This window comes from Silene latifolia, chromosome X (genome assembly GCF_048544455.1).
Source record: "Silene latifolia isolate original U9 population chromosome X, ASM4854445v1, whole genome shotgun sequence".
NCBI classification, from domain to species: Eukaryota; Viridiplantae; Streptophyta; class Magnoliopsida; order Caryophyllales; family Caryophyllaceae; genus Silene; species Silene latifolia.
In genome coordinates, this window is record NC_133537.1 from 40717203 (window position 1) to 40728205 (window position 11003).

An 11003-nucleotide genomic window follows, 5' to 3' on the forward strand; every position below is an offset into this window, starting at 1 on the left:
TCTATCTCACTATCCTCTAATTCCAATTCCGGGGGATCGTCTCTTGAAAGACGAAAGTCGGGTTCATCCAAGTCTTCTTCCTCATCCTGTAAAGGCTTATCAAACACGTTATCTTTATCAAAAATAACATGAACACTGTCTTCAATATAGAGTGTTCTCTTATTGAAGACTTTGTAAGTCTTGCTATGATCTGAGTATCCTATTAAAATCGCCTCATCACTCCTAGGGTCGAACTTACTTAGCCGGTTTTTACCGTTATTGTGAACAAAACATTTACTCCCAAAGCAACGAAGATGGGAGATATTAGGTTTTCGACCTCTAAGGAGTTTGTAGGGGGTTTTCTTAAGAATAGGTCGGATCATAGCACGATTATGGATATAGCTGATCGAAGCCATTTGGTGTTCACAATTAAGCATATGTGGTCGTTGGTCAATGGTCGATACAAAACACAATTTATACTTCACAAACAACTCTACAATTAGTAAAGAGGCAAGTAAAGGTCGGATCCCAAGGGACGGGTATTGAAATGAAGATTCTATTGTAACTAGTGGTGTCTAGGGGTGTCACAAATTGGGTTGATGTAGAAGGTTACTAAACTAAAATAGCAATGAAAATAAACTAACAAGGTAAATGAAATAAGGGTGTAAACAATTGATTAAAAGCACTAGGGTGTCATGGGTTCATAGGGGAATCATGGGATATGATCATACAAACATGTTCTCAAGTTATAAGCAAGCAATTATTGTTGTGATGGATTGAGTTGGGTTATATCTTACAATCCTAGGAAAGTTTGGGTCCCGGAGCCGAATCTCTTGGATTGTACAACACCTACAAGTCGACTTAATCTTCCCTACTTAACACATGCATGGTCTAACAAGACTCGAGTTGGGTTATGTCTTACAAGTCAAGTTGAAAGGATAGAAGATGATAGTAAATGCAAGGATTCATAGGCTTAGCATTTCATCAAATATAACATGTGCATGCATTAAGATCAAAACAAGCAAGCAAATAAGATATGAAAGCATATTAATTTAAGCATGAATCATTCCCCATGTTGGTTTCCCTAATCACCCATTAAACCCTAGCTAAGAGACTACTCACTCATTATCATATTGATCATGCTAGAAAGGTTGTCAATCATACTAACATAATGAAACATGATGAATAAATGAAAGTAATTAGCAATAATTAAAAAGGGATTAAGAGATTATACCTACTAATGATTCCAATAATAAAGCAAGAATAATAGAAGTACTTGAATCCTAGATTGAGAGGTTGTCAATCTCCCAATAATAACCCAAATAATCTTCAATTACCCAAAATAAAGTAAGAACAAGAGAGAGATTAAGGAACTAAAACTTGGATTAAAACTTGATTAATATTTGATTACAATATTGAAGAGAGATTTGATTGATATTAACTACACTAATTATTGATAAGAAGAACATGCTCCTCTAATTAGACTAATGGGGTATTTATAGTGAAAATTAGGGAGGATGCATTAGGGTTAACTAAGGGCTAAACTAGTAATTACGCTTTTTAAGTTGAGCAAGGAGCCTCCGGGATTGTCCGAGAGAAGGGCTTCTTCATTTCGTAGCTTGAAGAACGAAAGCTGTCTTTGTCTTTGTGATCCGTGCGGCTGGAGTCGGGACGGCCGGATTTGGGATGGACGATCCGAGCGGATCAAGGAACAAGACGCACGGACTTGGCATGGGCAATCCGGCGGATTCTGGTGAGGACGCTCGGGTGGTGAGGACGGACGGATTCTTTACAATCCGTTCGGATTGTAGCTCAATGACTTTCCTTCTTCTTTTTCTTCCCTTTTCTTCATGAATTCCTTGGGGATTTCCTTGGGGACTCAAGGATCCTTTTCTCAACAATGCTCTTCTACTATGCTATGTACAAAGGCCTTCTAGTCTTGTCTCTCCTTGATGCTTGGTCATTGAATATGATCAATTTAGCCTTGTTTTGCCATGAAAATGCAAGATTCTTACTCCTTTCCTACCAAGGGATCAAAATCTCAAAGAATATGCAAAACGAAGAACTAAAGATAAGAAATGACCCAAATAGGCACTAAAAAGCATAGAAACAATGGTAATTCGGGGGCTAAATATGCGCCAATTATGGTCGCATCAAATATCCCCAAACCGAACCTTTGCTCGTCCCGAGTAAAGAGGTGACAAAGACTAGGACCAAAACTAACCTAACCTAATAATAATAGCCGATATGAGACAATTAGCGGGTCTCACTCCGCCCCTTCAACTCACAACAAGACAACCATGAGGTAGGATGCCTTCTTGCAAGGCAAGGTGGGTCTTGCCAAAATGGCGACACATCCAAACATTAAGCACACAAAATCAAGTAATGGATGCATCTACAAAAAGAATAGCCACTTTCCTCATCTAAGTGGCGGAAATTATCTACAAGGGAAGCAATTCAAGGGTACACAATCCTTCATAGATGCAATTTGTTCAAACTACTAAGCCTAGAAGGATACCAATAAATCACCTCCAAAATGTGTCAAGCTAGGGTACCTTTGTCCTCAATCGTTAAATGCTTTTGTCAAGAATAGACTCCCTATGGTGTTAGAAACACTTTAGGATCGCGGAATTCCCCCTCTTGCCTAGACAAGAAGAAGGGTCGTCCCCTCTCTACCATGCACAAAAATGGATACGATGGATAAAGGGATCGATAGATGTTTGAGTTTCATTTTGGGAGTTTGCTTTTGTTTTTGTTTTCCCCCCAAATTTCTTTGGCATTTGACTTTTTGAGAACACTTTCTTGCCATTTCTTTTTGATTTTTGGCATTTCAATACTTGACAACTTTTTGCATTTTCTTTTTGAACATTTTCAAAGTCACCCCAATTAGTAACGAGGGTGCCTTATTTTTGAAGCTTTAGGAGTTCTATTTTTGCTCCTCTTTTCTTTTGATGCATTTTTGCAAACTTTCTTTCACTTTTCATTTCATTGAACTCAAATTGATTTCTTTTTGTTTTGTGCCCATTCCTTTTGATGACAAAAATATGGTAGAACATGGATGAATGATAGAAGTATGCATGGTTTCAAGGGTCACCTTGGAATAAACGGTAGCCAAGGAGTTATCACACCACAAGGTACTCTTAACTAGGCCTTAATCCATGGGTCAAAGGATACTAGCATGACACATCCTAGGGTGTTTTACAAGCATTCTAACAAACAAAGTCTTAAGAATAAAAAGCATCTACTAGGGCCTATATACACTTGTCAAGCTTCCCAAATAGACGGTTTCACAAAATTTTCTAACATGCAAACTACATGCCATGATGCAACTAACATATAAACATCCTAATGCAAATGATTCTACCAACTAATATGCCAAATAAACTAAATGCAATCCTAAGTTCACATTGTTTTACCGCATCAATCAAAATAAAGCCACATAGTCATTAACATAAAGAGGAGAAAGGAGATTGGAAAGATCATACCATGCGGTCTTCAATATCCTCATGTCTCGGATGTGGCGTAGTCAATCAAAGTGAACAAGGATGAAACAAACACAATATATACAAGACAATATATACAAAGGAAATGAACTTGTTTTTGGTTTTTTTTTCAATTTTTCAAATTTTTATGATTTTTGAAATTTTTCAATTTTTATGGTTTTTGAATAAAAGTTAAGAGTTAGAATTCCCATCCCCACACTAATATGGGCATTGTCCTCAATGGCCAAAATGATGGAAATTATGCAAAGAATGATGCATGATTTCTATACTAAATGCAATTCTACACTAAGCTATACTACATGATGCATGGTTTTTGTTATGACGGAGAGGATAATTTAAATTACCTCCCGTTGCGTATGCATTAACTTCCCCAAACCAAGCAAGACACTATTGCTAATGTCAAAGCATGGGGGAGTTCATGCACATGCTATGCTATGCATGAGACTAGATTGTCATTTTGGATTTTACAAAAGTGGGAACAATAAAGAACACCTCAAAGGAACCGAGGTGTGAGTCCTTTGATGTTGCTAGGACTAAACCAACAATGATCAAAATGAAAATAAAATACAAAGAGATATAGACAAACCGTGGGAGAGTAGGAATCTCCAAGGCTAGTCTTCCATCATGCTACTATCATCACCACTTCCCTCATGAGAAGTGGTCACATTGCCACTTTCCTTGGCACTTTCTTCTTTGTTTTCTTCATCATCATCTTCCTCATCATTATCTTCACCATCTTCACCATCTCTTTCTTCATCTCCACTTGCTTCTTCCTCAATATTATCATCAATCTCCTCATCATTTCCAACAACCTCATTGTCTTCCACCACTTCCCTAGATGCACCCGGAAACAAGGCTTCTCTATCCGCCCAACTAGGCAAAGGACAAGATGGATCAAGGAGTCCTTGCCTAGCTAGATGTAGGAGGGGAGGATATTGAGCCAAATAAGCATTCTTCCGATCTTCATAAGCTTGCTTGTGCATGGCTTGCATTAGAAGAGTGACATAATCTTTCCCAATTTCAACTCCTTGTGGTTTGAACTCTTCATATTCATAGGGGTAAGGTGGTATAACAATGGAAGAGGAGGGGATTTCATGATCACCCTTTTGTTGTTGAATGATGTACTCGGCTTCTTCGGATAGGGGAAGTAAATAGTTGGTCCGGTGGACACTAAGACGGCAAATCTTTGCGGGTAAAGTGAATGATCGAGCCTCACTTGTAAGCCACCCATACTTGGTATCAAGGGAATTGTGAACAACCCACTTAAACTTGTTAATCAAGGTGGACATATCAATGAGATGGCCACCATCCTTAGCCTTGTACTTGCTATCCTTATTGAAATTAGGATCAAAGTGCTTGGCTAGGACCGTGACAAGGCCGCCATTAACAATTACGGTTTGACCCTTCTTCCCACTATCTATATGGAGCCATCTATCAACCAATAGCCTCAAAGAATTGTAAGGCTTGGTGTGAATTCTTCCAATATTCAAAGTTGATTCAAGGAGAATAAAATCGAGTCCCGTGAAATGATTGGTGTCTTTCCTAGCAATTATGGTATTTCCCACAACTTTGTGCCATATTCTTATGCCCGGATGATGGACCAAAAGAGCACGACAAGCTTTAAAATCTTCAAATTTCTTCCCGGAGATTGCCTCCCAAAGAGGCTCGGGATCATACTTCCCATATTGCTTATAGAATTTATGTTCATCGCTAAGACCCAAAATTGCACCCAATTAGGAAAGGAAACGCGTCTACTAGTGTTAGCTAGACGAAACTCAATATTTTCCCTATTCTCAACTTTTGTCACTTTTAAAGAACTTAAGAATTCCAAGACAAGGGAGGGGTATGTTACTTCCTCCATTTCAAACAATTTCTTTAAACCCATGGCATTGAAAAAAATTCTTGTTTGTTCAAGAATACCCAACTTCTCTAAAGCATCTTGGCATATGAATTTGGTGGATTGAATTTGTCTCATAGCAAACTTGACAAATGTATTTCTATGGGAGTCGGAAATGAATGTTACCTCCGGATAATGCAAGAGTTGATTAATTACCGGAGTAGAGGGCGATGCTTCCATAGGAATTTGTTGAGGTGGTTGCACTTCCAAGCTTGGTGTTGATACCACCATTGCCAAAGCTTTCTTCATTTGTAGAGCTTTTTGCCTTTGAGAGAGAGTTGTAGTCTTTGGTGCCTTTGTTGCCTTTGCCTTTGCTTTTGTTGCTCCCTTTGTTCTTGCCATTTGATGAGCTAACCAAGAAAAAGATCAAAAATCTTCAATTTGTAGAATACCCAAATCGATTTTGAAAGTGAAAGGCTTTGCCTTTATGAGAACAAAAATCAATTCAAAGGTGAAGATTTTGTTCTTGGTTTTGATTATTAATGAAGATGGAGTGATTGATTTGTTATTTGAAAGATGGTTTGATTTGATTTTGGTGAGTTTTGTTGAGGGTTTTGTTTTTGAGATGGAGAGGATGAGGGTTTTGGTGTTATGGGTAGTGTTTATGAGTGAATGAATGAATGAATGAAGGTGGGGTGGGTATTTAAAGAACTCGACAATATTAGGACGCAGGGACAATCCGTGCGGATTAGGCGCAATCCGCTCGGATTCTTCAGCTTCAAATTTTCAAAAATCCCGCCTAGAGACGGGCGGATTCTGGGAATCCGTTCGGATTCTGCTGAGACGAGACGGGCGGATTTCGCTTTAGACGGACGGATTCTTGTCCGAGAGATTTTTCTTTGTTTTTCTTCACCGCAAGACGGGCGGATTGTCCACAAGACGGACGGATTACGTGAGACGGGCGTCTTTCCAGAATCCGCTCGGATTCTTCAACGATCAAGAATTTTGCGTTTTTAGCTCGCCCAAGACGGGCGTCTTCTCAGCAGGACGCTCGGATCCTCTGTAGACGGGCGGATTCTCAGGAATCCGCTCGGATTGGTTCTTGTGTACACGGATTCAGGTCCATCCGTGTACCAACGCATTCCCTTATCATTCTTTCTTTCTTTCTTTCAAATCTTGTGTTCTTCATTGCGGGGGCACTACTAAGGCATGAATAGCCTAGGCAATTGCCATCCCCACACTAAGGTAAAGCACTACACATCAATTAAATCATTAGTTCCTCCCTCACTTCTCTCTTTTCATGACAATTATTTTGATCAAAGTAAAAATAAATCCAAAAATGACAAAAATGCAATGCAAAAATTAAATGTAAGTTAGGGAGTTAGAAATATTTACAAGTGGTGGTTTAGGGAGGACTCCACCAAACTCTCATTCTTGATGAGATGTCAAGGAGGCATGTTCAAGGTGTTATTGATGTTGCTTAACACCTTGAAGAAGTAATCAAAAGCTTGTTCATTGTTATGGTAGAGGTCCTCAATAGACCGTGGTTCTTGTTGTTGATCATGATCGATGGCATGCCCAATGTAGGGATTAAAGATCCCTTCAAATTCGTCGTCCCAAAGACCACAAACTTCATTGAGTTGATCATTGAAAATCTCTTGCTTGGATGGAGACAACTCTCCCAATTTCTTCTCTTGGCCAAGGAGGCCATCACCTTCTTCCTTGGTTGATTTTGATGAGCTTTGCAAGCTCTCCTTGTCACAATTCACTTGCTCTTTGAATGGAGCATCTTCAACTTTCTTCCTCCATTGGAGTTCCGATTTCTTCTTCTCATCTTTTCGGCTATAATGATCAATCATGAAACATGGCTCATGCAAACGAGGAGCTCTCATGGTCTTGTCAAGATTAAAAGTTATGCTTTCATCTCCCACTTCTAGAGTGAGCTCTCCATGCTTCACATCAATCACCGCACCCGCGGTGTGTAGGAAAGGTCTTCCTAAGATGATTGGAATGTTGGAATCTTCCTCCATATCAACAATGACAAAGTCCACCGGGATGAAAAACTTCCCAATTCGCACGGGGACATCTTCCCATATCCCTAGCGGTGTCTTCGTCGATCTATCGGCCATTTGAAGAGTGATATTGGTACATTTAAGCTCTCCCATTCCCAACCTTTTACTTACCGAGTACGGCATGACACTCACACTAGCCCCTAGATCACATAAGGCTTTGTTGATTGTTGTGTCGCCAATGGTACACGGTATTGAGAAGCTTCCCGGATCCTTTAACTTTGGAGGTGAACTCCCTTGAAGTATTGCACTACTCACCTTAGTGAAGGCGATAGTCTCAAGTTTACGGATCGACTTCTTCTTTGTGAGGATATCTTTCATGTACTTTGCATAGGCGGAACGTGATTGATTAATTCCGTGAAAGGAATTGAGACTTCTAAGTTCTTCACAATTTCCATGAACTTTCCAAGTTGATCATCAAATTTAGGCTTGGCTTGACGACTTGGAAAAGGAAGTCTAATCACAATGGGCTCCTTTTCTTTGGCTTTGTCTTCATTTTTCTTTGAACTTTCTTCTTTTGATGATTCCCCTTCTTTGGGACCTTGCACCACAACTTCATTCTCACTAGCTCTCACAACTTCATCCTCAACTTGCTCCTTCGGTGCTTCATACCTTGTACCACTTCTCAAGTGAATGGCACTAACCGTTTCATGTCTAGGGGATTACCTTGAGGTGGTAATTGCCCCTTTTGTCTTTGTGAGCTCGAAGATGCTAGTTGGGTCAATTGTGTTTCCAACATCTTGGTGTGAGCTAGAATGTTGTTGATGGTGGTGTCTTTTGCTTGGCTATCTTTTTGCATTTGGGTGAAAAATTCTTGTTGATTCTTTTGCATTTGAAGGACCGCTTTTTGGACATCAAAACTTTGGTCATTGTGGTGATTGTATGGATTTTGATTTTGGTAACCTTGGTTTTGATTGAAAAAGGGTCTTTGGTTTTGATTTCTCATGGGTGGTGGAGTGTATGTTGTTTGAGGGTTTTGGACATTTTGGCTTTTGTATGAGAGATTTGGATGGAACTTGGTGTTTTCATTGTAAAAATTTGAATAAGGGGTACCGCTTTTGTAAGCTTGGAAAGCATTGACTTGCTCGGTTGTTCCCCTACACTCGCTTGAGTCATGACCTAAGGTTCCACAATTCTCACATATCCCGCTTGGGATTGATGAGGATGCCGTCATGGCATTGACATGATGCTTTGATGATTTTGAGCTTTCCTCAAGTCTAGCCATAGCTTGTTCAAACTTCAAGTTGATTGTGTCAATGTGAGCACTAAGTTGAGCACCCAATTGAGTAACGGTGTCCACTTCATACTTTCCTCTAGTAGCCTTGCGAGGCCTACTATATTGCGAATTATGGACCGCCATTTCCTCAATCTTGTTCCATGTTTGATTGTCATCAACTTCGGTGAACATTCCATTTGATCCCATATTGAGAATGTTCCTTGAATCTTCATATAAACCATTCCAAAATTGTTGCACTAAAAACCATTCGCTAAGTCCATGGTGAGGACATGAGCGACAAATACCTTTGAACCGCTCCCAAGCTTCATACAAAGATTCTTCATCCCTTTGCTTAAAACCCGTAATTTGAGCTCTTAGCATATTGGTCTTTTCCGGTGGGTAGAATTTTTGGTAGAAAGCTGGAGCTAGCTTCTTCCAAGAATCTATTCCAAGGGTGGCCTTATCAAGGCCCTTCAACCATTGTTTTGCGGTGCCGATTAACGAAAAAGGAAATAAGACCCATCTTATTTGGTCTTGAGTCACGCCCGTTTGAGAGATAGCTTCACAATAATCACAAAATGTTTCCATATGAGAATGAGGGTCCTCACTAGGCATTCCCCCGAATTGGCTCCTCTCAACTAGTTGGATGAAGGCGGACTTGGCAATAAAGTTTCCGGTAAGATGTTGTGGGGTAGGAGTACCGTTTGGTAGATCCTCCTCGGTGGGTATAGAGTGTGACGAGAATTTAGGCATTGTAGGTGGATTTTGTGTGGTATTGTTTAATGGGTTCTCTTCTCCTTCTATTGCGAAAGGATTGACAAACTCACTAGTGGGTTGAACAACTTCACTAACACCTCCCAAATTCCTCCTAACAAGTCTCCTATTATTCGTCAAGGTTCTTTCGATTTCACGGTCAAAAGGTAACAAATCTCTTTGTAACCTTCTAGACATGCAAAATATCAAACAACTTAAAAACAATTAGAACAATCCTTGAGGAGTTTTACTTCCCCAAGGTGAAAAAGACACAACTAAAAACAATAAAAGAAATCTTAAATCAATTAAACACCGTCCCCAAGACAACGGCGCCATTTTTGATCGAAGCCATTTGGTGTTCACAATTAAGCATATGTGGTCGTTGGTCAATGGTCGATACAAAACACAATTTATACTTCACAAACAACTCTACAATTAGTAAAGAGGCAAGTAAAGGTCGGATCCCAAGGGACGGGTATTGAAATGAAGATTCTATTGTAACTAGTGGTGTCTAGGGGTGTCACAAATTGGGTTGATGTAGAAGGTTACTAAACTAAAATAGCAATGAAAATAAACTAACAAGGTAAATGAAATAAGGGTGTAAACAATTGATTAAAAGCACTAGGGTGTCATGGGTTCATAGGGGAATCATGGGATATGATCATACAAACATGTTCTCAAGTTATAAGCAAGCAATTATTGTTGTGATGGATTGAGTTGGGTTATATCTTACAATCCTAGGAAAGTTTGGGTCCGGAGCCGAATCTCTTGGATTGTACAACACCTACAAGTCGACTTAATCTTCCCTACTTAACACATGCATGGTCTAACAAGACTCGAGTTGGGTTATGTCTTACAAGTCAAGTTGAAAGGATAGAAGATGATAGTAAATGCAAGGATTCATAGGCTTAGCATTTCATCAAATATAACATGTGCATGCATTAAGATCAAAACAAGCAAGCAAATAAGATATGAAAGCATATTAATTTAAGCATGAATCATTCCCCATGTTGGTTTCCCTAATCACCCATTAAACCCTAGCTAAGAGACTACTCACTCATTATCATATTGATCATGCTAGAAAGGTTGTCAATCATACTAACATAATGAAACATGATGAATAAATGAAAGTAATTAGCAATAATTAAAAAGGGATTAAGAGATTATACCTACTAATGATTCCAATAATAAAGCAAGAATAATAGAAGTACTTGAATCCTAGATTGAGAGGTTGTCAATCTCCCAATAATAACCCAAATAATCTTCAATTACCCAAAATAAAGTAAGAACAAGAGAGAGATTAAGGAACTAAAACTTGGATTAAAACTTGATTAATATTTGATTACAATATTGAAGAGAGATTTGATTGATATTAACTACACTAATTATTGATAAGAAGAACATGCTCCTCTAATTAGACTAATGGGGTATTTATAGTGAAAATTAGGGAGGATGCATTAGGGTTAACTAAGGGCTAAACTAGTAATTACACTTTTTAAGTTGAGCAAGGAGCCTCCGGGATTGTCCGAGAGAAGGGCTTCTTCATTTCGTAGCTTGAAGAACGAAACTGTGCTGTGCTGTGATCCGTGCGGCTGGGAGTCGGGACGGCCGGATTTGGGATGGACGATCCGAGCGGATCAAGGAAC

At 39.3% G+C, this 11003-nt stretch overlaps 1 non-coding gene across 1 annotated transcript; it reads left to right on the top strand.

Annotated features, from left to right (window-relative positions):
• Window positions 1-8878: 8878 nt before the first annotated feature.
• On the top strand, window positions 8879-8985 carry LOC141625938 (small nucleolar RNA R71). The gene has a single exon (XR_012535679.1). It is a non-coding gene; the product is annotated as a small nucleolar RNA R71 (small nucleolar RNA).
• The last annotated feature ends 2018 nt before the right edge of the window (window positions 8986-11003 follow it).